A 27,365-nucleotide genomic window follows, 5' to 3' on the forward strand; every position below is an offset into this window, starting at 1 on the left:
AGGTCATATTGCTACCTGTGACCAAAGCTACAAATTCACACTCCTGGCGTTTGCATTTCATTTAAGATTTGCTTAAAACAAACAAACAAACAAACAAAAAACTTCAGCCATGTAGTTACTTTTCTTTTCTTTTCCTTTTTTCTTTTCTTTTTTTTTTTGAGACGAAGTTTTCTCTCCTGTTGCCCAGGTTGGAGTGCAATGGGGCGATCTCGGCTCACGGCAACCTCCGCCTCCCAGTTTCAAGCAATTCTCTGGCCTCAGCCTCCCAAGTAGCTGGGATTACAGGCATGCACCACCACGCCTGGCTAATTTTGTATTTTTAGTAGAGATGGGGTTTCTCCATGTTGGTCAGGCTGGTCTCGGACTCCCGACCTCAGGTGATCTGCCCGCCTGGGCCTCCCAAAGTGCTGGGATTACAGGCGTCAGCCACCTTGCCCTGCCTAGTTACTTTTTAATAGCAACTTTAAAACAGTATCATTAAATACTTCACATATTATAAAGATATAAAGAATAGCATAATGAACATTTCTGGATTCACCACCTAGTTTAAGATTTAGAATGTTAAAAATAGAGTTGAAATTTAAACACGAACATTGACAGAATTTTTAGTAAAAAGTAGCTTAATCTCTACCAAACTTTAAAAATTTTTTAAAAGAGACTTTTTATGTATTTATTATTTTTTAAAATTATTATTATTTTTGTAGAGATAGGGTTTCACTATTTTGCCCAGGCTGCTCTTGAACTCCAGGACTCAAGCTTTTCCCCTCATCTTCGAATTAGGGGAAACAATAGCGCCTACCTCACATTAGTGTTTTGCCCTCTGCAATATGATAATAAATGCAAAAGAAATTTTTATGCACAGAAGATTGTAGAAAAAAATGATTAATTCATTTTTAATCTTTCATCTCTCACTATTTGAGTCTGACAGGTGCCATCCAGATTCCAACAGTGTCTTTTGGCTCTGAGAAGTCCAATACTACAACCCTGGTTGAGTTTGGAAAATACATTTATGAAGGTCAGCTGCAAATCAGGGGCAAGGGGTGGGTGGTAGAAATAGCAATGGAGACACCGTTCTTTTACAAAGTGATAACGAGTTTATTTTGCGACTGATCAGAGGACAATCTAATTCCCATGGACAGAGTAGAGACGTAGATTTGCTCTTGGAAAAACTAAGCCACCATATGTAGGGCAAAGATTGAGAGTTCATCCAGCCATCGCGTGAGAGTGTAAACTCTCTCAAACTTTGCCCTAAGTATGTGTCATTCAATAAATGCTAAATCATCAAAAGGTAGAACTAGGGTTTCCTTCTACTTGTGCAACTGCCCAGAACTATGTTCCATGCTCCTCCTACCCCTACCTCCTTACACACCCCCACACACCTGTGCACATACACTCCATGTACTCAGGCCTACTCCAGATTCATTACTAACACATTTCTAGGCTTCTAGGCAGTCAACAACTTTGAGCTATAACATCAGTCCTTTTCCCTCATCCCCACCACCCATTGAGTACAGAACTGAGGACGGATGGGTCAGAGGAAAAAAGGATTCTTGGAACTCCTTCCTCTCCTTGTGAAAATCTCATGGAGAGTAGATTACCTTCCTAAATCTAATTAAAAACAACCCCTCCAAAGTTGTTGGAGGTGGGAGAAGCTGGTCTAGGAGCAGCAAGTAGCCCCCTCTCTAACACCCTGAGACAAATGGCTCTGGGATTAGCCATGCATGGTTGCTCGCACCTGTAGTCCTAGTTGCAGGAGGCTGAGGTGGGAGGATCGCTTGAGTCCGGGAGTTCAAGGCTACAGTGAGCTATGAATGTGCCACTGTGCTCAAGCATAAGTGAGAGTTCAAGACCTTGTCCCTGAAAAAAAAAAAAAGAAGAAGGAAAAAACAAAAATGAGTGGCTCAGGGATTAATGCCCAGTAGCCAAGCTGAGGCCAGGCTGGAAAGGCTGGAAGTCTCTACTAAATAGGAGATAAACGCAGGAAAATAAAAGTATAGTGACAGTGAACTAGATAAGCTAGGTGACAAGATAAAACCATATTCTTCTTCAGTTTTTGGGTATCCACAGAAGTATATGTGAATTCTTCCAAAAAGCCCAGAGAGAGAGAAAATCTATTTCTCCTATGTAACTAAGGTCGCTTGAATAATTGACCCTAGGAACATCTACACCTGCACACAGAAGTACGACCTTGTGCTAAACAGAATAATCTTTATGTTCACATAACACATACACTAGATGTGTAGCTTTTTAAAAAGAAAAATGTCTCTGGATTTTTAATATAATATTTAAATATAATTTGGTTAATGGGGCCTACTAATTTAACATAATAATTTAATATAATTTGGTTAATGAGGCCTCCTATGGTCAAAATTTAATGCATCCCTCATCTGCATAGCCCTTTAACATGTACTTGTGATAGCATGATATAGGTCTGACCAAGCCTGAGCTTGAGATATTGACCATCTTAATAGTGAGTCCTTTTTTTTTGAGATGGATTTTTGCTCTTTTCACCCATGCTGGAGTGCAATGAACTTAAACTATACCCTAGAATAAATGTACTTAACTGGTATTTACAGACCATTCTACCTAACAATTCAGAATATACATTTTTTTTTCATCAGCACATGGAACATTCTCCAAGATAGACCATTTGATCGGCCACAAAACAAATCTCAATAAATTTAAGAAAATCAAAATTATATCAAATACTCTCTCAGGCTCCAGTGGAATAAAATTGGAAATTAGCTCTAAAAGGAACCCCCAAAGCTATACAAATATGTGGAAATTAAATAATCTGCTCCTGAATGATCTTTGGATCAACAATGAAATAAAAATGGAAATTAAAAAATTCTTTGAACTGAATGATAATAGTGACAGAACATGTTAAAACCTCTTGGATACAGCAAAAGCGATGCTAAGAGGAAAGTTCATAGCATTAAATGCCTACATCAAAAATGTGAAAGAACACAAATAGACAACCTAAGATCACACTTCAAGGAACTAGAGAAACAAGAACAAACCAAACCCAAACCCAGCAGAAGATAAGAAATAGCAAAAGTCAGAGCAGAACTAAATGAAATTGAAACAAACAAACAAAAAAGGTACAAAAGATAAATGAAACAAAAAGATGGTTCTTTGAAAAGATAAACAAAATTGATAGACCATTAGTGAGATTAACCAAGAACAGAGAGAAGATCCACATAAGCTCAATTAGAAACGAAACAGAAGATATTACAACTGATACCATAGAAACACAAAAGATCATTCAAGGCTACTATGAACACCTTTATGCACACAAACTAGAAAATCTAGAAGAGATGGATAAATTCCTGGGAATATACAACACTCCTAGGTTAAACTGGGAATAAATAGAAACTCTGAACAGACAAATAACAAGTAGTGAGATTGAAATGGTAATTAAAAATTTGCCAACAAAACAAAGCCCAGGATCAGATGGATTCACAACTGCATTCTATCAGGCATTCAAAGAAGAATTGGTACCAATCTTACTGAAACTATTCCATAAGATAGAGAAAGACGGAGTCCTCCCTAAATCATTCTACGAAGTCAGTATCACCCTAATACCAAAACAAGAAAAGGACATAACAAAAAAAGAAAACTACAGACCAATATCCCTGATGAACATAGATGTGAAAATCCTCAATAAAATACTAGCTAACTGAATCCAACAACATATCAAAAAGGTAATACACCATGATCAAGTGGGTTTCATGCCAGAAATGCAGGGATGGTTTAACATACACAAGTCAATAAATATAATACATCACATAAGAGAATTAAGAACAAAAATTATGTAATCATCTCAATGGATGCAGAAAAAGCATTTGACAAAATCCAGCATCACTTTATTTTGAAAACCATCAGCAAAGTCAGCATAGAAGGGACATGACTCAAGGCAATAAAAGCCATCTATGAAAAACCCACAGCTGATGTTACAGCAAATGGGGAAAAGTGGAAAGCATTCCCTGTGAGAACTGGAACAAGAAAAGGATGCCTACTTTCACCAATGCTATTCAATATTGTACTGGAAGTCCTAGCCAGAGTAATCAGACTAGAGAAAGAAATAAAAGACATCCAAATTGCAAAATAGAAAGTCAAATTGTCACTATTCACTGATATAATGACATGATATGATGACATAATTGTATACCTAGAAAACCCTAAAGATCCATCCATAAAGCTCCTAGATGTGATAAACGAATTCAGTAAAGTTTCAGGATACAAAATCAATGTATACAAATCAGCAGTACTGCTAGACAACACCAACAACCAAACTAATAATCAAATAAAGAACTCAACTCCTTTTACAGCAGCTGCAACAAAATTAAATACTTAGGAATATACCTAACCAAGGAGGTGGAAGATCTCTACAATGAAAACTACAAAAAAACTCCTGAAAGAAATCATAGATGACACAAACAAATGGAAACATATCCTATGCTCACAAATGGGTAGAAACAATATTATGAAAATGAGCATACTACCAAAAGCAATCTACAAATTCAATGCAATTCCCATCAAAATACCATCATCATTCTTCACAGAACTAAAACAAATATTAAAATTCATGTGGAACCAAAAATGAGCCTGCATAGCCAAAGCAAGACTAAATGAAAAGAAGAAATCTGGAAGCATCACATTACCAGACTGAAGCAGGACTAACTTGTCTGTCATAACGTGAAAGAGTCTTGGAAGATGTCCGGGGTCCGGGGTCTAAAACCCCTCGTGGCCTTTGGAACAGCAAGCTCTATGCCAAAGAGTGGAAGGCTGCCCTGACATGCCAAACTCTAAGCCCAGGGCATAAAACCCCTTGTAGCTTGTATGGAATCTGGGGCTCAGGGCATAAACCCCCTTGTAGCCTCTGGAATGTGCACAGACTTGTTGGTTCCTTGCTTCTTACTCGTAAACATGTCCTCCATTATCTCTAGCAGCAGAGCATATTCTATATGCGTCAAAGAAAATGCTAAACCATCACAGCTATGCTTAATGCACCACTACCTTTCTACCCCCATGTCCTCATGCCCTCACCTGTTTACTCCCACATCTGCACGTCCTCACCACCTGCTTCTTTTCTTGGTCACCAATAAATAGTGTGGGCTCCCAGAGCTTGGGGCCTTGACAGCCTCCAATCTAGCATTGGCCATCTGGACCCACTTTATGCACTTTTAACTTGTTTTTTCTCATTCCTTTGACCCCGCTGGACTTTGTAGTCCCCACAGCCTGGTGTTGGGCCTGATCACCCCAACATTTCTGGCACCCAACATGGGGCTACGAAGACCCCGGTAAAGGAATGCTAGAGTGTGTGGAAGTGGAGGACACATCAACAAAGGACACCCAAGGATGACTGAAAGAAGCTTGGTGGGTAAGCTGGGCACTCTGAAGAACAAGGGTAACAATGGGACAAAAAGAAAGTAAACATTCTGCTTATTTAAACTTTCTAAGGCATTTATTACTGAGAGGGCGTGTGAAAGTTAGTACTCAGAATTTATTAACACTCTTTAATACAGTGTAGCAGTTTTGCCCATGGTTCTCAGAACAAGGGACAATGGAGTTAGATGAATAGGAAAGAATTGGCAGAGGTCTAAAATAGGTGCATAAAGAAGGAGCCAAAATTCCAGTTTCTGTTTGGTCAGTGTTGTTGTTGATAAAGGCAGGTCTTGAGCCATTTCAAACAGATGACGAGGCAGATTCAGATGAGGAAGAGGCAGACAAGTGTAAAAAATTAACTTCAGATTCTGAATGTGAGGAACAGTGACCAGAGGAAATTAAAGAAAAGAAAGGGAAACTAAAACAGATATATTTTAGTAGCCCGTTGGTTCCACCTGCTGAATTAAGTGAATGGCCATCTTCTTCCTCTCCCTCTAATGGGCGAGAAGATGAATTAGCTGCAAAACTTACTACTCTGGTAGCTGCAACATTAAAACCTGGAGGAAGTGGTGATGCTATACAAAATTATATTTAGAAGGTTAGAGCTGAAAGAGACCTAGAAGCATGGCAATTTCCCATTACTATAATCCAGCAAGGAGGACAGAATATAGCTAATTGGGCCCAACTTTCCTTTTAAGTCATTAAAGGAATTAAAGCAAGCCATTAGTCAATATGGGCCAAATTCTCCTTTTGTACAAACTTTACTAAAAAATGTGACTCTTGATAATAGATTAATACCATATGACTGGGTACTTTAACAAAGTCTCTTCTCCCTCCATCTCAGCACTTGCAGTTTAAAACCTGGTGGGTTGATGAAGCTCAAACTCAGGCAAGAGAAAACACACAAACACAGCCACCTGTGCCTGTTTCCTTTGAACGGTTAATGGGGTTGGGCCCTAACTGGGGCTGATTAGACACTTAAGCAGTAATGGAGGATGTTGCTATTGTTCAGTTATGCACCGTGTGTTTACGGGCATGGGAAAAAATAAATGTTACAGGAGAAATATGTCCTTCTTTCAGTTCTGTCCAACAAGGACCTAAAGAACCATATACTGACTTTATTGCTCAGCTCCAAGAGGCTATGCGTAAAGCTGTAACTGATAAAACAGCTCAAGACATGGTAATACAACTTCTTGCATATGATAATGCTAACGCAGAGTTATTATAGAGTGAAGCTGCTATTAGACCTATGCGAGGGAAGGCTCATTTGACTGAATATATTAAGGCTTGTGATGGCACTGGGGTAATTTACATAAGGCTACTACTCTTTTAGCTCAAATTATGGCTGGATTAAAGGTGGGAAAAAATATGCCCCATTTCTCAGGCTCTTGTTTTAATTGTGGGCAATTTGGACACACAAAAAAGGAATGTAGAAAAGGAAATCAAAAGGCAAAAACTGTTACCATCAATCAATAGAATAGTCCTGGTGTATGCCCTGGTGTAAGAAAGGCAATCACTGGGCAAATCAATGTCATTCTAAATTTAGCAAAGATGGGCAACCTCTTTCAGGAAATGGGAAGAGGGACCCACCTTGGGCCCCTCAACAAACCAAGGCATATCCAGCACAGCCAGTGCCCTTACAAAAGTACAACAATTGTATCCCGCCACAGCAGGCAGTGCTGCGTAGATCTTTGTAGAACAGTTCCCATTTTCTTACTTCCTGGGGAGCCACCAAAGAAGGTCCCCAGGGGAGTTAGGGGCCCTTTACCCTCAGAAACAGTTGGTCTATTGCTTGGAAGGTCTAGTTTAAATTTAAGAAGTGTCACTGTACATACAAGAAGAATTGATTCTGATTATACTGGAGAGATTCAATTAGTTATTAGTTCCTCAATTCCATGGTCTGCTTCCCCAGGAGAAAGAATTGCTCAATTTTTACTGTTACCTTATACAAAGCTAGGAAGTAGTACAGTAAAAGGAACAGGAGGTTTTGGTAGTAGAAACCTAGCAGGAAAAGCTATATATTGGGATAATCAAGTGTCAGACAAAAGACCTATTTGTACAGTAACCATTCAAGGAAAAGATTTTGAGGGGCTAGTACATACTGGAGCTGATGTTTCTATTATTGGTTTAAATCAATGGCCCCAGCATTGGCCAAAACAAAAGGCATCCACTGGTATTGTTGGAGTAGGGGCTACCTCAGAAAATTTTTGAAGTTCTTTAATTTTGCCATGCCAGGGGCTGGATGGCCAAGAAGGGATAATTCAACCTATTATTACACCTATTCCTGTCAATCTATGGGGTAGAGACTTATTACAACAATGGGGTGCTGAAATATGTATTCCTATGGATCAGTATAATAATAAGAGTAAACAAATGATGATAAAAATGGGATATCTCCCAGGGAAAGGACTGGGAAAAAATGAAAATGGCCAACCAGAACATTTAGAACTAAAAGGGCAAACAGATAGAACTGGACTAGGGTATCATTTTTCAGAGTGGCCATTGCTGAGCCTTTGGCTCCCATTCCTCTTGTTTGGTTAACTGACAAACGAGTTTGGGTGGAGCAATGGCCACTGAAACAGGGAAAACTGGAGGTTTTAAAAGAATTGATACAGGAACAGGTACAAAAGGGACATATAGAGCCTACTTTCTCCCCTTGGAATTCTCCTGTGTTTGTTATTAAGAAAAAATCAAGGAAATGGAGAATGTTAACAGATTTGAGGGCTGTTAATGCTGTAATTCAACCCATGGGCACATTGCAACCAGGGCTGCCTTCTCCAACAATGATCCCCAAATACTGACCTCTGATAGTGATAGATTTAAAAGATTGCTTCTTTACCATTCCTTTAGCTGCCCAAGATTATGAAAAATTTGCTTTTACTGTTCCTGCTATAAAGAACAAAGAACAAGCGGACAGATACCATTGGAAAGTACTACCACAAGACATGTTAAATAGCCCAACTATTTGTCAAACTTATGTTGGAAAAGCTATTAAGCTAGTTAGAGAACAATTTAAAGAATGTTATGTCATACATTACGTGGATAATATTTTATGTGCAGCTGAAACTAGAAAGGAGTTAATGCTATGCTACAAACAGTTAGAAAAGGCTGTGACTGCAACAGGGTTAATCATAGCCCCTGATAAAATCCAAACTTCTACTCTCTTTCAATATTTAGGAATGAAAGTAGAACAAAGTACTATTAAGCCTCAAAAAGTTCAAATTAGAAGAGATAATTTAAAAACTCTAAATGATTTTCAAAAATTATTAAGAGACATTAATTGGATTCATCCCACTTTAGGCATTCCTACTTATGCTATGTCTCACCTCTTTTCTACCTTATGAGTTGATTCTGATCTTAACAGTAAACACTCCCTGTCCAAAGAGGCGTTAGAGGCACTTCAATTAGTTGAAGAAAAAATTCAACAGGCACAAGTGACTCGAATTAACCCTATGCAGCCATAACTGTTTTTAGTTTTTCCTACTAAACATTCACCAACAGGTGTTATTGTTCAACAAGATGATTTGGTTGAGTGGCTTTTTCTACCTCACAATACAACGAAAATACTCACTCTGTACTTAAATCAAATCGCTGTACTAGTAGGACAAGCAAGGCTGTGCACAACAAAGTTAATGGGATATAATCCAAATCAAATTATAGTTCCATTAAACAAACAACAAATTCAGCAGGCTTGTATTAATTCCCAGGAATGGCAAATTAATGTGGCAGATTTTATTGGTGGTCTTGATAATCATTATCCTAAATCCAAAATATTCCAATTTCTTAAATTAACATCATGGATATTGCCTTCCATTACTCAAAAAACCCCTATTGAAGGGGCCATCACTGTTTTTACTGATGGATCTAGTAATGGAAAGGCCTCATTTGTGGGACCTCAACAACAAGTTTTTCAAACTGACTTTGCTTCTGCTCAAAGGGCTGAACTTATGACTGTGATAACAGTGTTAAAAACTTTTAAACAGCCAGTAAACATTGTTTCTGATTCAGCCTATGTAGTGCAAGCCACACAAAATATTGAATGTGCCTTAATTCAAAATGTGACTAATGACCAACTTAATGTTTTATTTCATTCTTTACAGCAAGCAGTACAACAAAGGCATTCCCCTTTCTATAACACTCATATGAGAGCACATACTAACCTCCCTGGCCCTTTAACTAAACTTAATCAAAGGGCAGATAATTATATGGGGAAGAGGATTTGCTTGTGTCTCTCCAGAAAACAATCAGGCACCTGTGTGGGTGCCCACCAAACATCTGAAGATCTACCATGAGCCACACCAGGAAGAGAGGACTCTGGGAAGAGCCAGAGCTCCTGATATGAGTGATGGCACAAATGAACATCTCAGAGACAAAGGAGATGACCAAGTATACTCGTCAAGCAGATCCTCCAACATGGGTGCAAATAAAAAAACTGGCACAGATGGCAGAGGGCAACTTGATGGCACAAAACAAACCAAAGACAACTAGTAATTTAATGGTGGCTTTGATGGCTGTGTTCACCATTGCCGCGAGTATTCCCCCAGTAACAGCTGAAACAAAAAAAAAATTATACTTATTAGGCATATATTCCTTTCCACTACTTCTATGGCCAGTAACATGGTTAGACCCCCCCAATGGAGGTATACACTAATGATAGTTTTTGGACGCCTGGTTCTACTGTTGATAGAGGCCCATCTCACCCCCAAGAGGAAGGAACAATTATGAATATCTCATTGGGATTTGAACATTTACCTATTTGCTTGGGAAAAGCCAATGGGTGTTCACCTCCTAGTCATCAATCTTTGCTGGCAATAATGCCTGAATGTAACATCTCCATAGCACAATTGCATATGCTTTCTGGTCTTAGTATTTATCACAATGATTATGCTTCTGTAACTGAAGTTACTGCCCTCAAAAACCTATCTGTAAAGTGGATTGGACATGGTGAGAAAAAATGAAGGCATTTGCTTTGGAAGACTGTATCACATGGAAAGCAAAGGTGTTGCATAATGATTCATATGGTGTCATTATTGATTGGTCCCCTAAAGGGGCATTTATGGGGCTCACCTCTCAATCTGTAAGTAATGGTCACCCTGCATCTAAACAAAATAATCAGATGGTGGACACTATAAGAAGTATAGCAAGAGATCCTATTATTTGGGCATATGGTGGTATAGTGGTCCCTCAGCCCCAAATGATATGGCCTGCTGTAGGAGCAGAACATGAGGAGTTACGGAAAATATTAACGGCACTAAAAAAAGATAAAGATTTGGAAAGGGAAACATACAAAACCAACCCAATATAGTCCTAATTACATGTTAGAATTGGCTCACAATGATTCAGTCTGGATACAGAGTTGTGTCCATCCACCTTTCCTGTTTGTAGTGGGGGATTTAAAACTTGATCTCCTTAATCATCATGTGACTTGTCAATAATGTAGATTGTTTTCTTGTGTGAATTCTTCCATGTATAACACTGATCATTCTATTTTAGTGGTAAGAGCCTGAGAAGGAGTATGGATACCTGTGAAGTTTTCCCATCCCTGGGAAGCCTCTCCTTCTGTGCATATTATTACTGAAATTCTTCAAAAGATTTTGAGGTGCTCTCAGCATTTCATTGCTACTTTAATTTTCATTATTATGGGATTGATTGCTATGTAAATAATTGGCAGAAAAATTTTACTCTGCTGTGGAATTACCAAAGTAATATAGATCAGAAACTAGCCGATCAAATTAATGATCTCCAACAAACTTTAATGTGGCTAGGAGACAGTGTAGTTAGTTTAGAATATAAAATGCAGTTACAATGTGATTGGAATACCTCTGATTTTTGCTTTACTCCTCATCTGTATAATGAAACAGAGCATGAGTGGGAAGAAGTTAAGAAACATTTAAAAGATCATACTAGAAATTTATCTTTGGATATTACAAAACCAAAGGAGCAAATATTTCAAGCCTCTCAGGCACATCTGACACTAACACCAGGAACTGAACTGCTTGAAGGAGCTGCAGATGGATTAGCAGCTATTAACCCGCTTAAATGGATCAAGACACTGGGAGGCTCTGTGATTTCAATGATTGTGCTTTTAATCTATGTTGTTTGTCTTTATATAGTCTGTGGATGTGGAATCCACCTCTGGAGAGAAAGCTGCCACCGAGGACAAGCAATGATAGCTGTGGTGGTTTTGCAAAAATGAAAAGGGAGACAAGCGCCCAACTATAGTTACCAAAAAAGCATGGCACTGTATTAAAATAGGTGTGTGTTCTGTCCCAGTGGAACAGAATAGAGAACCCAGAAACAAAGCCAAATATTTACAGCCAACTGATCTCTGACAAAGCAAACAAAAACAAAGTGGGGAAAGGACACCCCATTCCACAAATGGTGCAGGGATAATTGGCCAGCCACATGTAGAAAAATGAAGCTGGATCCTAATCTCTCACTTTATACAAAAATCAACTCAAAATGGGTCAAAGTCTTAACTCTAAGACCTGAAAACATAACAATTCTAGAAAATAACAATGGAAAAACTCTTCTAGACATTGGTTTAGGCAAAGAGTTCATGACCAAGAACCCAAAAGCGAATGCAATAAAAATGAAGATAAATAGATGGGACCTAATTAAACTAAAAAGCTTCCGCAAGGCAAAAGAAATAATCAGCAGAGCAAACAGACAACCCACAAAGTGGGAGAAAATATTTGCAAACTGTTCTTCTGACAATGGACTAATATCCAGAATCTACAAGGAACTCAAACAAATTAGCAAGAAAAAACACTTGTTTTGTGTTTGTTCTGTAAATCAGCAAGGAAAACAATCACATAATTTCATTAAAAAGCGGGTAAAGGACATGAATAGACAATTCATAAGAAGATACACAAATGGCCAACAAACATATGAAAAAATGCTCAACATCACTAATTATTAGGGAAATGTAAATCTAAACCACAAGGAGATACCATTTTACTTTTGCAAGAATGGTCATAATTTAAAAAAACAAACAGATGTTGGCATAGATGTGGTGAAAAGGGAACACTTTTATATGGCTGGTAGGAATGTAAACTAGTACAACCACTATGGAAATCAGTATGGAGATTCCTTAAAGAATGAAAAGTAGGCCGGGCACGGTGGCTCAAGCCTGTAATCCCAGCACTTTGGGAGGCCGAGACAGGTGGATCACGAGGTCAGGAGATCGAGACCATCCTGGCTAACATGGTGAAACTTCGTCTCTACTAAAAAATACAAAAAACTAGCCAGGCGAGGTGGCGGGCGCCTGTAGTCCCAGCTACTCGGGAGGCTGAGGCAGGAGAATGGCGTGAACCCGGGAGGCAGAGCTTGCAGTGAGCTGAGATCCGGCCACTACACTCCAGCCTGGGCGACAGAGCAAGACTCCATCTCAAAAAAAAAAAAAAAAAAAAGAATGAAAAGTAGATCTAGATCTACCATTTGATCCAGCAATTCCACTCCTGGGTGTCTACCCAAAGGAAAATAAGTCATTATATGAAAAAGACATCTGCACATGTATGTTTATAGTGGCACAATTCACAATTGCAAAAATATGGAACCAATCTAAATGCCCATCAAGCAATGAGTGGATAAAGAAAATGTGGTATATATATACCATGGAATACTACTTAGGCATAAAAAGGAACCAAATAATGGCATTAGCAGCAACCTGGATGGAGTTGGAGACTGTTATTCTTTTTTTTTTTTTTTTTTTTTTTTGAGACAGAGTCTCCCTCTGTCACCCAGGCTGGAGTGCAGTGGCACAATCTCAGCTCACTGCAACCTCTGCCTCCCAGGTTCAAGTGATTCTCCTGTCTCATTCTCCCAAGTGGCTGGGACTACAGGCACATACCACCACACATGGCTAACTTTTGTATTTTCAGTAGAGATTTCCACAACGTTGCCCAGGCTGGCCTTGAACTCCTGACCTCAAGAGATCCGCCTGCCTTAGCCTCCCAAAGTGCTGGAATTATAGGTGTGAGCCACTGTGCCCGGCCACATAGTGAAGTTTTGATACATATAATGTATAGTGATCAGATCAGGGATATTAGCATATCCATAATCTCAAACATTTGTCATTTCTTTGTGTTGGGAACATTCAATATCCTCCTTTTAGCTACTTGAAACCATATAGTGCGTTATTGTTAACTATAGTCTTCCTACAGTGGTATAGAACAGTGGTCTCCAACCTTGTTGGCATCAGGGACTAGTTTGGTGGAAGACAAACATGGGTGGGGGAGGGGGAATGGTTTCAGGATGAAACTGTTCCACCTTGGATCATCAGTTAGATTCTTACAAGCAGCGTGCAACCTAGATCCCTTGCATGCACAGTTCACTATAGGGTTCGCACTCCTATAAGAATCTCATGACCCCGCTGATCTGACAGGGTGCTGCTCTCTCGTCTGCTGCTCACCTCCTGCTGTGTGGTCTGGTTCCTAACAGGCCACATACCAGTACCAGCCTGTGGCCCGGGGGCTGGGGATCCTTGGTATCAAATACTAGTACTTTTCCCTCTTATCTAGCCATAATCTTGCTTTTCAAAAGTTTTTATTTTATTTTGTTTTTTATTGATACAAAATATTTTACATATTTTTGGTGCACATTTTTTATTTATCTTTTTATTTTGCAGTTGCAGGACATATTAGAGTGAAAACAGAGCTCCCATACAAAGGGAGGGGACCCAAAGAGGGTTGCCCACTCCCAGCTTGAATGCTTGGGGTTTATATCCTAATCATTGTCCCTCCCCCTGTGCTCTCAGATGATAGATCATTTGACTATTTCTTTACCTCCTGCTTTTAGTCTAATTTGTATTTTAGGAGCCCTCTTTACTACCTGACTGGTTGGGTGTAAGCAGAGTTACAAGCCCTGTGTTTAAAGGTGGGTGCAATTATCTTCTCCAGCTAGACTTAGGAATTCTTAGTTGGTCTAGGAAGTCCAGCTAGTCCTGTCTTTCAGTCCCCCCTCTCAACATGAAAACCCAAGTGCTGTTGGGGAGGTTGGCTGACGACTGCTCTAACTACTTCCTGCTGAATTGGGGCATAGTAGCAGTCATGCAGTTGAGAGTTCCTCAGGAGGGGTGCCTTCGATGTCATCAACGTCGGAGCATGGGCTAGCAGGCTGGTCCAGGGGTCTGCAGTAGATCTTAGCCATGGACTGCATCTGAGGCTCCATTTGAAGAACCATTTGTAGTTTTACAGCTTCAATTCTGGAAGAGACAAACTTAACAAGGAGGTTAAAGATACAGGGATTGAAATGTATGGCCTGAAGTACAGGGGCATATGGGTGTGGGTGGTGAAAGTAGGGTTTCCTTTAGAAAAACTCCTATACAATGGGGCATCAATATTTCAGGGAAGCCGCATTCTCCATAGAAGTTCTTGGTAAGGGGAGGTACTGGTAGTACAGCGGCATAGAGGAGGTGCAGAGAGTGTGAAAGGGGGTAAGAGAACAGTAAAAAGAAAAATATGACAAGGGAGGGCCATGGGAATCTACGATTCTAGTTACTTTCCTCACGGTCGTTGCTTGAAGAGCAGGTGCAGATCCTCTAGAGGTTCACAGGAATAGCTAGTGTTGTCTCCTGGATTTTTGGATTCCTTTGGCAGTATCCAGTGTTTGACTCGAGTGTGATGTATCCAAGACTCCACTCCAGACATTTTAACCATGGTTGGGGTAGATAAAATGACTTTGTAGGGTTATCCCAGGATGTGTCTAGGGATGGGGAATTAGAGGGAAGGGACTTGACTAATACCATGTAACCAGGGTGGAATAATTCCTTTCCCTCCTCTTGGGGACAGGTTCCCTGTAATGTTTTAAGAGCTTGTTGATATTTGGCTAAGGAGGTGATGTCTGCAAATAACTTGGCCATCTCTCGGTCAAGCACAAGGTCATTGGTTAGGAAGGGCTGTCCCTACAGCATCTCGTATGGGCTAAGTCCTGCTTTCTGAGGAGAGTTTCAGATTCTTAGTAAGGCTATAGGCAACAGAGCAGGCCATGCAAGGTGGGTTTCTTGGATTAGCTTTTTTAGATGTCATTTGAGTGTTTCATTCATTTTCTCGACTTTTCCTCAGGATCGTGGCCTCCAGGTGCAGTGTAAGTGATGTTGTATGCCTAATGCCTAGGATACTCCCTGGGTTACTGCAGCCTTGAAAGCGGGGCCATTGTCACTCTGTAAGCCTTGGGGAAGTCTGAATCTGGGAATTATTTCATGAATTAGTGCCTTTATTATCTCTTGGGCCTTTTCTGTTCTACAAGGAAAAGCCTCCAACCAACCAGTGAAAATGTCTACCCAGACTAGTAGATACTGAAATCCCTGAGATTTGGGCATGTGGGTAAAATCTAGTTGCCAATCTTCTCCTAGGTAATGGCCTGTTCTTTGTTCTCCTGAAGGAGCTTGGCAATAAAAGCAGGGGATTATTTCTTTGGCACACTTCATAGGCCCTGACTATCTGCTTGATAGTTTTGAAAAGGCCTGGTACAGTAAATAATGATTTGGCCATCTGATGGGTGCTATCAATGCCTAAGTGAAAGGTCTGGTGAAGCGTTTTAAGCAATTTCCCTTGGTTAGCTGCAGGCAAAAGTATTTTTCCTTCTTCAGTGGCTAGCCATCCTGAGGGGAGGAAACTATGTTCTTGTGGGGTTCCCCATTCTATTTCTTCTTCTGAGTACTGGGGCTTGGTTTCCCGGAGGGGGTTACCCCACACTAGGGGTCCTTCTATAAGCATTTCTAATGGAGGATCCTGCCTTGTGGCTCTTTTGGCTTCAATATCAGCTTGGCGGTTCTCTTTTATTTCCCTTTCCTTTCCTTTCTGATGACCCCGGCAGTGTAAAACTGCCACCTCTTTAGGTTTCTGTACAGCCAATAATAATCTCCTAATGGCTTCCTGATGTTTGATAGGCGTTCACTCGGAAGTTAGGAATTCCCTTTCTCTCCACATTTCTGCATGGGCATGGAGGACTAGGTAAGTATACTTAGACTCTGTATATATATTTACCCTTTTTCCTTCTAATTCTAGTGTATAATGGCTGCTGCTTTTGCTAGGATGTCTCCCCTAACAAAGGAGTGGGGCTTTCAGGCAAAATTAGAAAGGCATAAGAAAAGAGTAAAGTTCCCCAGTCATGACTTAGTGTCTTGGAGAGGTATTTAGTGACTGCCTGTCCTAGGACCCCTCAGACAGTGACAGATCTAGAGGACAGTTGTCTGGGACAGGAGAGTAAGACTGAGAAGGCTGCACCAGTGTCCAAGAGACAGTTAACCCCTTGGCCCTCAATGGTCAAGCATACCCGGCGCTCCGTGAGGGTGATTGCATGGGCTGGCATTTGTCCTGGGCACCCTTGGTCCTGCTGCTGGATCAGCTAGTTAGTGGATTCTGACTCAGAGGACCTTGATCCCCTGGGGCAGTGGGTCTTCCAGTGAGTCCCTTGACATAAGGGGCATGGATGAGGGGTGGCTTATTTCCATTTGGACAATGTTTTTAAAAGTGTCCTTGTAGACCACTCGGGAAGCAAGCCCTATTAGGCATTCAATTTGCCCAGCCTGGCCGGGCGCGGTGGCTCACGCCTGTAATCCCAGCACTTTGGGAGGCCGAGGCAGGTGGATCACAAGGTCAGGAGATCGAGACCACAGTGAAACCCCGTCTCTACTAAAAATACAAAAAATTAGCCGGGCGCGGTTGTGGGCGCCTGTAGTCCCAGCTACTCGGGAGGCTGAGGCAGGAGAATGGCGTGAACCCGGGAGGCGGAGCTTGCAGTGAGCCAAGATCGCGCCACTGCACTCCAGCCTGGGCGACAGAGCGAGACTCCGTCTCAAAAAAAAAAAAAAAAAAAAAAAAAAAAAAAAAAAAAAAATTTGCCCAGCCTTTCCCTTTTTCAGAGCCTCCAAAGTCAGCTTGCCTGAGGGCCCTGACTAAAGCGGTGGCTTTATTTTTTTTTTCCCGTTTGTCCCGTTCCACCTGCTCCTTCTGATCTCTGTTATAACAAACAGAGGTTGCCAAGTTCAATAGGGTTTTTAAGTTTTGCTCCAGGCCTAAGGCAGACTTTTGAAGTTTTTTCTAATGTCTGCAACTGACTGAGTGATAAACTTATCCTTTAAGATTAGTTGGCCTGGCCGGGCGCGGTGGCTCAAGCCTGTAATCCCAGCACTTTGGGAGGCCGAGACGGGCGGATCATGAGGTCAGGAGATCGAGACCATCCTGGCTAACACGGTGAAACCCCGTCTCTACTAAAAAATACAAAAAACTAGCCGGGTGAAGTGGCGGGTGCCTGTAGTCCCAGCTACTGGGGAGGCTGAGGCAGGAGAATGGCGTGAACCCGAGAGGAGGAGCTTGCAGTGGGCTGAGATCCGGCCACTGCACTCCAGCCTGGGTGACAGAGCAAGACTCCGTCTCAAAAAAAAAAAAAAAAAAAAAAAAAGATTAGTTGGCCTTCAGTAGAGTCAGGTGACAGAGGGTGTGATTACTCAATGCCTCCCTTAGTCTCTCCAGAAAGGCAGTAGGATTTTCTTCCTTTCCCTGTGTTATAGTGGACATCATTGAATAATTTATAGGTTTCTTTCTAGTTTTCCTTAGTCCTTCTAGCACACAAGTTAGCAAATGTCTGCAGCACCAATCTCCATGTTCTGATTCTGCGTCCCAATGAGGGTCTACACTGGGAACTGCCTGCTGGCCTGTGGGGAATTGTTCGCTTTCTTCTGTTGTCATCCTATTATTGACCTGACTGAGATACCAGAGATTGCCAAACTCTGGGGCTGCAGTTATGGTGGCACTTCTCTCATTTGGGGTTAGTGTCTGATCTAGCAGTAACATTATATCTCTCCATGTCAGATCAAAGGATTGTCCTAACCCTTGTAAAACATCAGTATAGCCATCAGGGTTATCTGAGAATTTACCTAGGTCTTTTAATTTGCTTCAAGTCTAAGAGGGAAAAAGGTACATACACTCTTACGGGGCCGAATTCTCTAGAATACATCTTAGGGACATTTTTGCCCTGGGAACGTTTCCCATCTGAAAAAAGAACATAGGGATGCCAGCACCGCTAGTCATTTTCCGATGAGCATTAGTCCTAGAGCGTCCTCTGTGGTCCTAATGCTTATTCCTTTCCAGGTGCAAAACCACCCATGGACCTCTGCTTATCGGATTAGCTACACTCACTGATGTAGCTGTCAAAACACCTGTTTTCCTGCCTTTCTTGACCACGAAGAAAGGGGTACGGCTGCTGGATTCTAGTGGCCCTTTACCAGCGTGCCCAACATTGCCTTTATGCTCAGGAGTGAGTTCTAGAGCTGGGCTGGGTTCCTATTTCTTAACAACCCAGCTGCCTCATCAAGAGGCAGTCCCATAAACAACAGTTGTTATGCAAATTTGTTTCTGAGCAGGTGGAGGTAACATTTTGAGTCAGGATTGAGATAGGTTTTTTTGATTCTGTAAGTATTTTAAGGCTTGGCTGAGTTCAAACAGCTTGCACGTTTGAGCAGACCAATTATTAGGCAATTTTCCTAACTCTGCTTCTACAAGAGTTTCCCTATCAATTACTGAATACCCATTTTGTGTGTGTGTGTGTGTGTGTGTGTGTGTGTGTGTGTGTTTCAGTCTCACCCTGGAGGAACCATCTATCATCCTGTCCTGAAGGGAGTTTCTCCTAGGTCTGGTCAGACCTTTGTATGGTAATTAAGATTTAAATCCCCTGTTAGGAAATCTGCTGGGTTAAGGAAATTTTCAGTGGTTAATGTTAAGTCATCTTTTTCTAACAGAATGGCCCCATACTTTAAGTTTTTTGAGTTAGTAAGCTACCTTTCTGCTTTTTTTACTTAGGATAATTCTGAACTGGTGAGATGTACTCACAGTGAGGTTTCCTCTAAAAGCTATTTTTCTACTTTCTTCTGTTAGCAAAGCAGTAGCCACTACCGATTGAATGCATATGGGCCATCCGTGGGTTACTGGGTTAAAGGATTTTTGGTAGGAATGCTACGGGTTGTCAGTGGTCTCAGTGTTTTCAGGCTACGCCCTTGCTTACACTGATAACAAGTTGGTATTGTAGTGTTATAGGGTCCCAGAGAAGACCTTCAATTATCAATTATAGGTTTTAAATTTACCTTGGCTTTTAAAGGAATAGTGTACACTGTTTTTTCTTTAACTACTTGTATATCTCTCTCTTTCTCTCTCTCTTTGACTTTCTGTCTCTCTCTCTCTCTCTCTGACTCCCTCTTTGCCTCTGTCTCTCACTCCTCTCTTTGACTCCCTCTTTTTCTCTCTGTCTCTTCCTCTCTCTCTTTCTCTATTTGTAGATGGATTTTGGGAACACAGCAGAAGGACGTTCGCTTATTGCCCCCATTTGCCACTATAGGAATATGTGCCTCTCTTTTATGGACTCAATTTGCTTTCATCCCGATCTGTTGTCATAGACCCAGTTCCAGTTGTTAAAGTACTGTGTCAACAGTTCTAAGGCCCTGGACAAGGAGCCAAGGCTTGGAGATTGTATTGTGGGGGGGTGGGGGGGTGGGGGTGGTAATCTGGGTAGAAATGGGGGAGGAGAGCATCTTACACAATGGGAGAGCAATCCTCCTAGCTGTCAGGCCTCGGAGCCCAAGCTAAGCCATCATATCCCCTGTGACCTGCATGTATACATCCAGATGGCCTGAAGCAACTGAAGATCCACAAAAGAAGTGAAAATAGCCTTAACTGATGACATTCCACCATTGTGATTTGTCCCTGCCCTACCCTAACTGAAAAGATATATTCTCCCCCGCCCTTAAAGGCACTTTGTAATATTCTCCCCATGCCCTTAAGAAGGCACTTTGTATGCCTATCCCAAACCTGTAAGAACTAATGATAATCCCACCACCCTTTGCTGACTCCTTTTTTGGACTCAGTCCACCTGCACCCAGGTAAAATAAACAGTCTTGTTGCTCACACAAAGTGTTTGGTGGTCTCTTCACACAGACACGTGAGACATTTGGTGCTGAAGACCTGTGTCAGCAGGACTCCTTTGGGAGACCAGTCCCTGTCCTCACCCTCACTCTGTGAAGATATCCACCTGTGACCTTGGGTCCTCAGACCAACCAGCCCAAGGAACATCTCACCAATTTTAAATCCGGTAAGTGGCCTCTTTTTACTCTCTTCTCCAACCTTTCACTATCCCTCAACCTCTTTCTCCTTTCAATCTTGGTGTCACCCTTCAATCTCTCCCTTCTCTTAATTTCAATTCCTTTCATTTTCTGGTAGAGACAAAGGAGACACATTTTATCTGTGGACCCAAAACTCCAGCGCTGGTCATGGACTCGGGAAGGCAGCCTTCCCTTGGTGTTTAATCATTGTGGGGATGCCTGCCTGATTATTCACCCACATTGCATTGGTGTCTGATCTCCGCGAGAATGCCTGCCTTGGTTATTCACCCACATTCCCTTGGTGGCAAGTCAATTGCGGGGATGCCTGCTTAGGCTGCTCATCCACATTGCAGCCCAGGGCTGCTCACCCCACCCCTTCTCTCCGTGTCTACACCCCTTTTCCACTTTCCTGGGGGGCAAGCACCTCCCACCCCTTCTGTGTCTCTACACTTCTCTTTAAACTTTCCTGCTTCACTACGGGCAACCTTCCACCCTCCATTCCTCCCTCTTCTCCCTTAGTCTGTGTTCTCAAAAACTTAAAACCTCTTCAACTCACACCTGACCTAAAGCCTAAACACCTTATTTTCTTCTTCAACACCGCTTGGCCCCAATACAAACTCGACAATGGTTCTAAATGGCCAGAAAACAGCACTTTTGATTTCTCCATCCTACGAGACCTAGATAGTTTTTGTTGAAAAATGGGCAAATGATCTGAGATGCCTGACGTCCAGGCATTCTTTTACACATTGGTCCCTCCCTAGTCTCTGCTCCCAATGCGACTCATCCCAAATCTTTCTTCTTTCTCTCCTGTGTTCCTTCAGTCTCCACCCCAAGCTCTGAGTTCTTTGACTCCTTCTTTTCTATGAACTCATCTGACCTCTCCCCTTCTCCCCAGGCCTCTCCTCACCAGGCCAACCCAGGTCCCAATTCTTCCTCAGCCTCTGCTCCCCCACCCTATAATCCTTCTATCACCTCCCCTCCTTACACCCGGTCTGGCTTACAGTTTCATTCTGCGACTAGCCCTCCCCTACGTGCCCAACAATTTTCTCTTAGAGAGGTGGTTGGAGCTGAAGGTATAGTCAGGGTACATTCAGGGTACATGTGCCTTTTTCTCTATCAGACCTTTCCCAAATCAGCCAGTGTTTAGGCTCTTTCTCATCAGACCCCACTAAATATATACAGGAATTCCAATATCTAACTCAGTCCTACAATTTACCTGGAGTGACTTAAATGTCATCCTAACTTCTACCTTCTCTCCAGATGAACGGGACAGAGTTTTTTCTCTAGCCCAATCTCACACTGACAACTGCCGGCTCCATGAACCAGACCTCCAGGAAGACATTAGAGCAGTCCCTAGAGAGGATCCCCAATGGAACTATCAGGCAGATTCCCCAGGTATAGGTAGGTGAGATTACATGATTTCCTGCCTAGTTGAAGGGCTTAAAAAAGCAGCGTACAAAGCTGTTAATTATGACAAGCCTAAAGAAACTACCCAAGGTAGAGACAAAAACCCAGCCCAGTTCATGGCCTGCTTAGCAGCAACCCTTAGACGCTTTACCGCCCTGGGCCCAGAGGGGCCAGAAGGCCGCCGTATTCTTAATATACATTTTATTACCCAGTTCGCTCCCAACATTAGAAAAAGCTTCAAAAATTAGATTCTGGCCCTCAAACCCCACAACAGGACTTAATTAACCTTGCCTTCAAGGTGTACAATAATAGAGTAGAGGCAGCCAAGTATCAATGTATTTCTGAGTTACAATTCCTTTCCTCCACTGTGAGAGAAATCCCAGCCACATCTCCAGCACACAAGAACTCCAAACGCCTTAACCACAGTTGCCAGCAGTTCCTCCAGAACCTCCTCCCCCAGGAGCTTGCTACAAGTGCCAGAAATCTGGCCACTGGGCAAAGGAATGCCTGCAGCCCTGGATTCCTCCTAAGCCAGGTCCCATCTGTGTGGGACCCCACTGGAAATCGGACTGTCTAACTCCCCGGACAGCCACTCCCAGAGCCCCTGGAACTCTGACCCAAGGCTCTCTGACTGACTCCCCAGATCTTCTTGGCTTAGTGGCTGAAGACTGACACTGCCTGATCCCCTCAGAAGCCTCCTGGACCATCACGGACACTTTGGGTAACTCTTACAGTGGAGGGTAAGTTCGTCCCCTTCTTAATCAATATGGAGGCTACCAACTCCATATTACCTTCTTTTCAAGGGGCTGTTTCCCTTGCCTCCGTAACTGTTGTAGGTATTGACGGCCAGGCTTCTAAACCTCTTAAAACTCCCCAACTCTGGTGCCAACTTGGACAACATTCTTTAATGCACTCCTTTTTAGTTATCCCCACCTGCCCAGCTCCCTTATTAGGTGGAGATATTTTAACTAAATTATCTGCTTCCCTGACTATTCCTGGGTTATAGTCACACCTCATTGCTGCCTTTTGCCCCAGTTCAAAGCCTCCTTCTCATCCTCTCCTTGTATCTCCCCACCTTAATCCACAAGTATAAGATACCGCTACTTCCTCCTTGGTGACAGATGATGCACCCCTTATCATCCCATTAAAACCTAATCACCCTTGCCCCGCTCAATGCCAATATCCCATCCCACAGCAAGCTTTAAAAGGATTAAAGCCTGTTATTACTTGCCTGTTACAGCATGGCCTTTTAAAGCCTATAAACTCTCCTTACAATTCCCCCATTTTACCTGTCTAAAAACCGGACAAGACTTACAAGTTAGTTCAGGGTCTGCGCCTTATCAACCAAATTGTCTTGCCTAAGCACTCCGTGGTGCCAAACCCATATACTCTCCTATCTTCAATACTTCTCTCCACAACCCCTCCATAACCCATTATTCTGTTCTGGATCTCAAACATGCTTTCTTTTCTATTCCTTTGCACCTTTCATCTCAACCTCTCTTTGCTTTCACTTGGACTGACCTTGATACCCATTAGGCTCAGCAAATTACCTGGGCTGTAGTGCTGCAAGGCTTTGCAGACCTCCCCCCTTACTTCAGTCAAGCCCAGATTTCTTTGTCGTCTGTTACCTATCTTGGCATAATTATTCCTGAAAACACATGTGCTCTCCCTGCTGATCGTGTCTGGCTAATCTCCCAAACACCCAGCCCTTCTACAAAACAACTCTTTTCCTTCCTGGGCATGGTTAGGTACTTCCGCCTTTGGATACCTTGTTTTACCATCCTGACTAAACCATTATGTCAGCTCACAAAAGCAAATCTAGCTGACCCCATAGATCCTAAATCCTTCAGCATTCTTCTTTCTGTTCTTTAAAAACAGCCCTAGAAGATGCCCCCACGCTGGCTTTCCCTAACTTATCCTAACCCTTTTCATTACACACAGCCAAAGCACAGGGCTCTGCGGTCAAATTTCTTACACAAGAGCCAGGACTGTGCCCTGTAGCCTTTCTGTCCAAACAACTTGACCTTACTGTTTTAGGCTGGCCCCCAACCCCATGACATATCTCTCTGATCCACCTGACATTCACTCCATTTCCCCGTATTTCCTTCTTTCATGTTCCTCACCCTGATCACACTTGGTTGGTTTATTGATGGCCATTCCACCAGGCCTAATCACTACTCACCAGCAAAAGGCAGGCTATGCCATAGCATCTTCCACATCTATCATTGAGGCTACCACTTTGCACCTCTCCACTACCTCTCAGCAAGCCAAACTCATTGCCTTAACTCAAGCCCTCATTCTTGCAAAGCAATTACGTGTCAATATTTATACTGACTCTAAGTATGCCTTCCATATCCTACATGGATATGCTACATATTCATGTATTATCCTACATATCCATGCTGTTATATGGGCTGAAAGAGCTTTCCTCACTACTCAAGGGTCCTTCATCATTAATGCCTCTTTAATAAAAACTCTTCTCAAGGCCACTTTACTTCCAAAGGAAGCTGGAGTCATGCACTGCAAGGGCCACCAAAAGACATCAGATCCCATCGCTCAGGGCAATGCTTATGCTGATAAGGTAGCTAAAGAAGCAGCTAGCATTCCAACTTCCGTCCCTCATGGCCAGTTTTTCTCCTTCTAATTGGTCATTCCTATTTACTCTCCTACTGAAGTTTCCACGTATCAATCTCTTCCCACACAAGGCAAATGGTTCTTGGACCAAGGAAAATATCTCCTTCCAGCCTCACAGGCCCATTCTATTCTGTAATCATTTCATAACCTCTTCCATGTAGGTTACAAGCTGTTAGCCTGCCTCTTAAAACCTCTAATTTCCTTTCCATCATGAATATCTATCCCCAATCCCCTAATCCTCCACTCTTGACTCCCTCTTGGAGTGGATAGATGATCTTTGCTGACAGGACACACTCCAACACTTTCACTCTGATGAAGTCCTGTTCTTTACTGTTATACTCGCTCTTACTCTCATTCCTGTTCTTATGCCACCCTCAACCTCTCCCCAGCTATCTCCACCACACTATCAATCTCACTCACTCTCTCCTAGACATTTCTTTTTTTTTTTTCCAAGTCAAGCTGTATCCAGCTTTATTAAAGATACTTTCCATAAACAATCATGATATTTCAGGCAGAACATGGGCAGAAAATTGTTAACAGTATACAACAACTTTCAAACTCCCTTCTTCAATGGACTACCAAAAATCAGAAAGCCACTATAAAACCCAATGAAGTCTTCATCTGATGCTCTGAACAGGGAAAGTTTAGAGTGACGGTTGACATTTCATATTTAGCATGTTGTTTAACAACTTTTCACAAGCCGACCCTGACTTTCAGGAAGTGAAATGAAAATGGCGGAATGTGTCTGAAGATCCACAATCTAGAAATGGAACCACTGCTGTTTTGACAGGTGCTATCTCAGTGGCATCACTGGAAAGTCTAGATTGCCTGACACATTGGTAACCAATGACTGGGGGTCAGGTCCCAACAGATGTCTGGGCTTTAGGGAGTTAAGTCTATGCTGAAAGATGGAAAGAGAGAAGAGGACATAAAAACAAATTTGTTTTTCCATACCACAAGGCTTTTGTGCCAACGTGGCCATGTGTGTCAAACTCAGGGAATCCCTCCTACTGGGAACCAAGAGGAAGTCTCTCAAAACTAGAAGGGAAAGGTGTTTTCTCCACATCAATCCAGCTGTGGAGACATTCTATTAGTGACATATGCCCCTTCCCCCAAAAACAACAATGAAGTGTTCTGTGTGCTAAGCTTAAAAAAAAAAGTAAAACAAAATTCTGCATTTTTATAAAACTTGATAAAAAATAGTATTTCAAACTGTACAGTCACCAGAAGTACACAGTTATCAAAAATGCACACTTCACTTGGCATCTCCAGCATCTTCAGCTTTCTGTGTCTGGTCTGTTTTGGCATCTCCATTTTCTGCAGGGTTATCCCCTTCCTTGCCAGCATCAGCTTTTCCCTTTTTCCCTTTGGGTACTTTCTCTCCCTTCTTTGCAGGGGCCTTTTTAGGCTTGGGCTCTGGCTTTGGAGGAGCAGGTTTAGCAGGCAACCTCGTGGATCTTCTCTGTGGTTCATGCTTCACCTTGGCTTTATCTCCTTTAGCATCCCCTTCAGCCTTTCTCTTGGGCATGGTGGTGATGGCGGCGGGATGTAGGTGCTGGATGCAGGATGCAGCGCGCGCGGGCTTTGGTCGGTCCGAGGGTCGTTCTTGCCTCTTCTTCTTCACACTGCTCCTCTCCTAGCCATTTCTAATCCTTCTTTAACAAACAGTCGCTGGCTTTGCATTTCTTTTTCCTCCATAATCGCCGAGGCCTCAATTTACTCCCTGCTGAAAAAGGAGGACTCTGTGTATTTTTAAATGAAGAGTGTTGTTTTTACCTAAATCCATCTGGCCTGGTATATGACAACATAAAAAAACCTCAAGGATAGAGCTCAAAAACTCATCAACCAAGCAAATAATTATGAACCCCCTTGGGCACTCTCTAATTGGATATTCTGGCTCCTCCCAATTCTTAGTCCTTTAATACCTGTTTTTCTCCTTCTCTTATTCAGACCTTGTGTCTTTTGTTTAGTTTCTCAATTCATACAAAACCACATCCAGGCCCTCACCAATAATTCTATGTGACAAATGCTCCTTCTAACAACCCCACAATATCACTCCTTACCCCAAAATCTTTCTTCAGTTTAATCTCTCCCACTCTAGGTTCCCATGCTGCTCCTAGTCCCACTTGAAGCAGCCCTGAGAAACATCACCCATTATCTCTTCATACCACCCCCAAAAATTTTTGCTGCCCCAACACTTCACCACTATTTTGTTTTGTTTTTCTTATTAATATATGAAGACAGGAATGTCAGGCCTCTGAGCCCAAGCTAAGCCATCATATCTTGTGACCTGCATGTATACATCTAGACGGCCTGAAGCAACTGAAGATCCACAAAAGAAGTGAAAATAGCCTTAACTGATGACATTCCACCATTGTGATTTGTTCCTGCCCTACCCTAACTGAAAAGATATATTCTCCCCCACCCTTAAGAAGGTACTTTGTAATATTCTCCCCAGCCCTTAAGAAGATACTTTGTAATATTCTCTCCCTGCCCTTAAGAAGGTACTTTGTATGCCTATCCCAAACCTATAAGAACTAGTGATAATCCCACCATCCTTTGCTGACTCCTTTTTTGGACTCAGCCCACCTGCACCCAGGTGAAATAAACAGCCTTGTTGCTCACACAAAGCCTGTTTGGTGGTCTCTTTACACGGACACATGAAACACTAGCCATTTACAAACTTGGGACTCTGGCAAGGGTGGTGGGGAATGGGTCCCACATAACTGCTCATGTTGAGAGCTGTTTGCCTAAATTGGGGTAAGACTCCCTGGGTTCATAGCCTAGTTGCTTAAGGACACAGCATAGAGCTTCCTTAGATCCCTTTGGAGATACAACTTGC

At 42.2% G+C, this 27,365-nt stretch overlaps 2 long non-coding RNA genes and 1 pseudogene across 2 annotated transcripts in view; 2 read left to right on the forward strand and 1 right to left on the reverse strand.

Annotated features, from left to right (window-relative positions):
• The first annotated feature begins 9,255 nt into the window (after positions 1-9,255).
• LOC123574469 (uncharacterized) overlaps positions 9,256-27,365 on the forward strand; it is a 39,345-nt gene continuing 21,235 nt past the window's right edge. The window contains exon 1 of the long non-coding RNA XR_010583433.1: positions 9,256-9,774. This is a non-coding gene — a long non-coding RNA (uncharacterized lncRNA). The remainder of the gene's footprint in view (positions 9,775-27,365) is intronic.
• On the forward strand, positions 20,325-27,123 carry LOC135968557 (uncharacterized). Its single transcript, XR_010583432.1, has 3 exons — positions 20,325-20,472; positions 22,533-22,629; positions 26,764-27,123. It is a non-coding gene; the product is annotated as an uncharacterized lncRNA (long non-coding RNA).
• LOC102121672 (non-histone chromosomal protein HMG-17 pseudogene) lies at positions 24,979-26,155 on the reverse strand (annotated as a pseudogene).

The sequence above is a fragment of the Macaca fascicularis genome, chromosome 1 (genome assembly GCF_037993035.2).
Source record: "Macaca fascicularis isolate 582-1 chromosome 1, T2T-MFA8v1.1".
NCBI classification, from domain to species: Eukaryota; Metazoa; Chordata; class Mammalia; order Primates; family Cercopithecidae; genus Macaca; species Macaca fascicularis.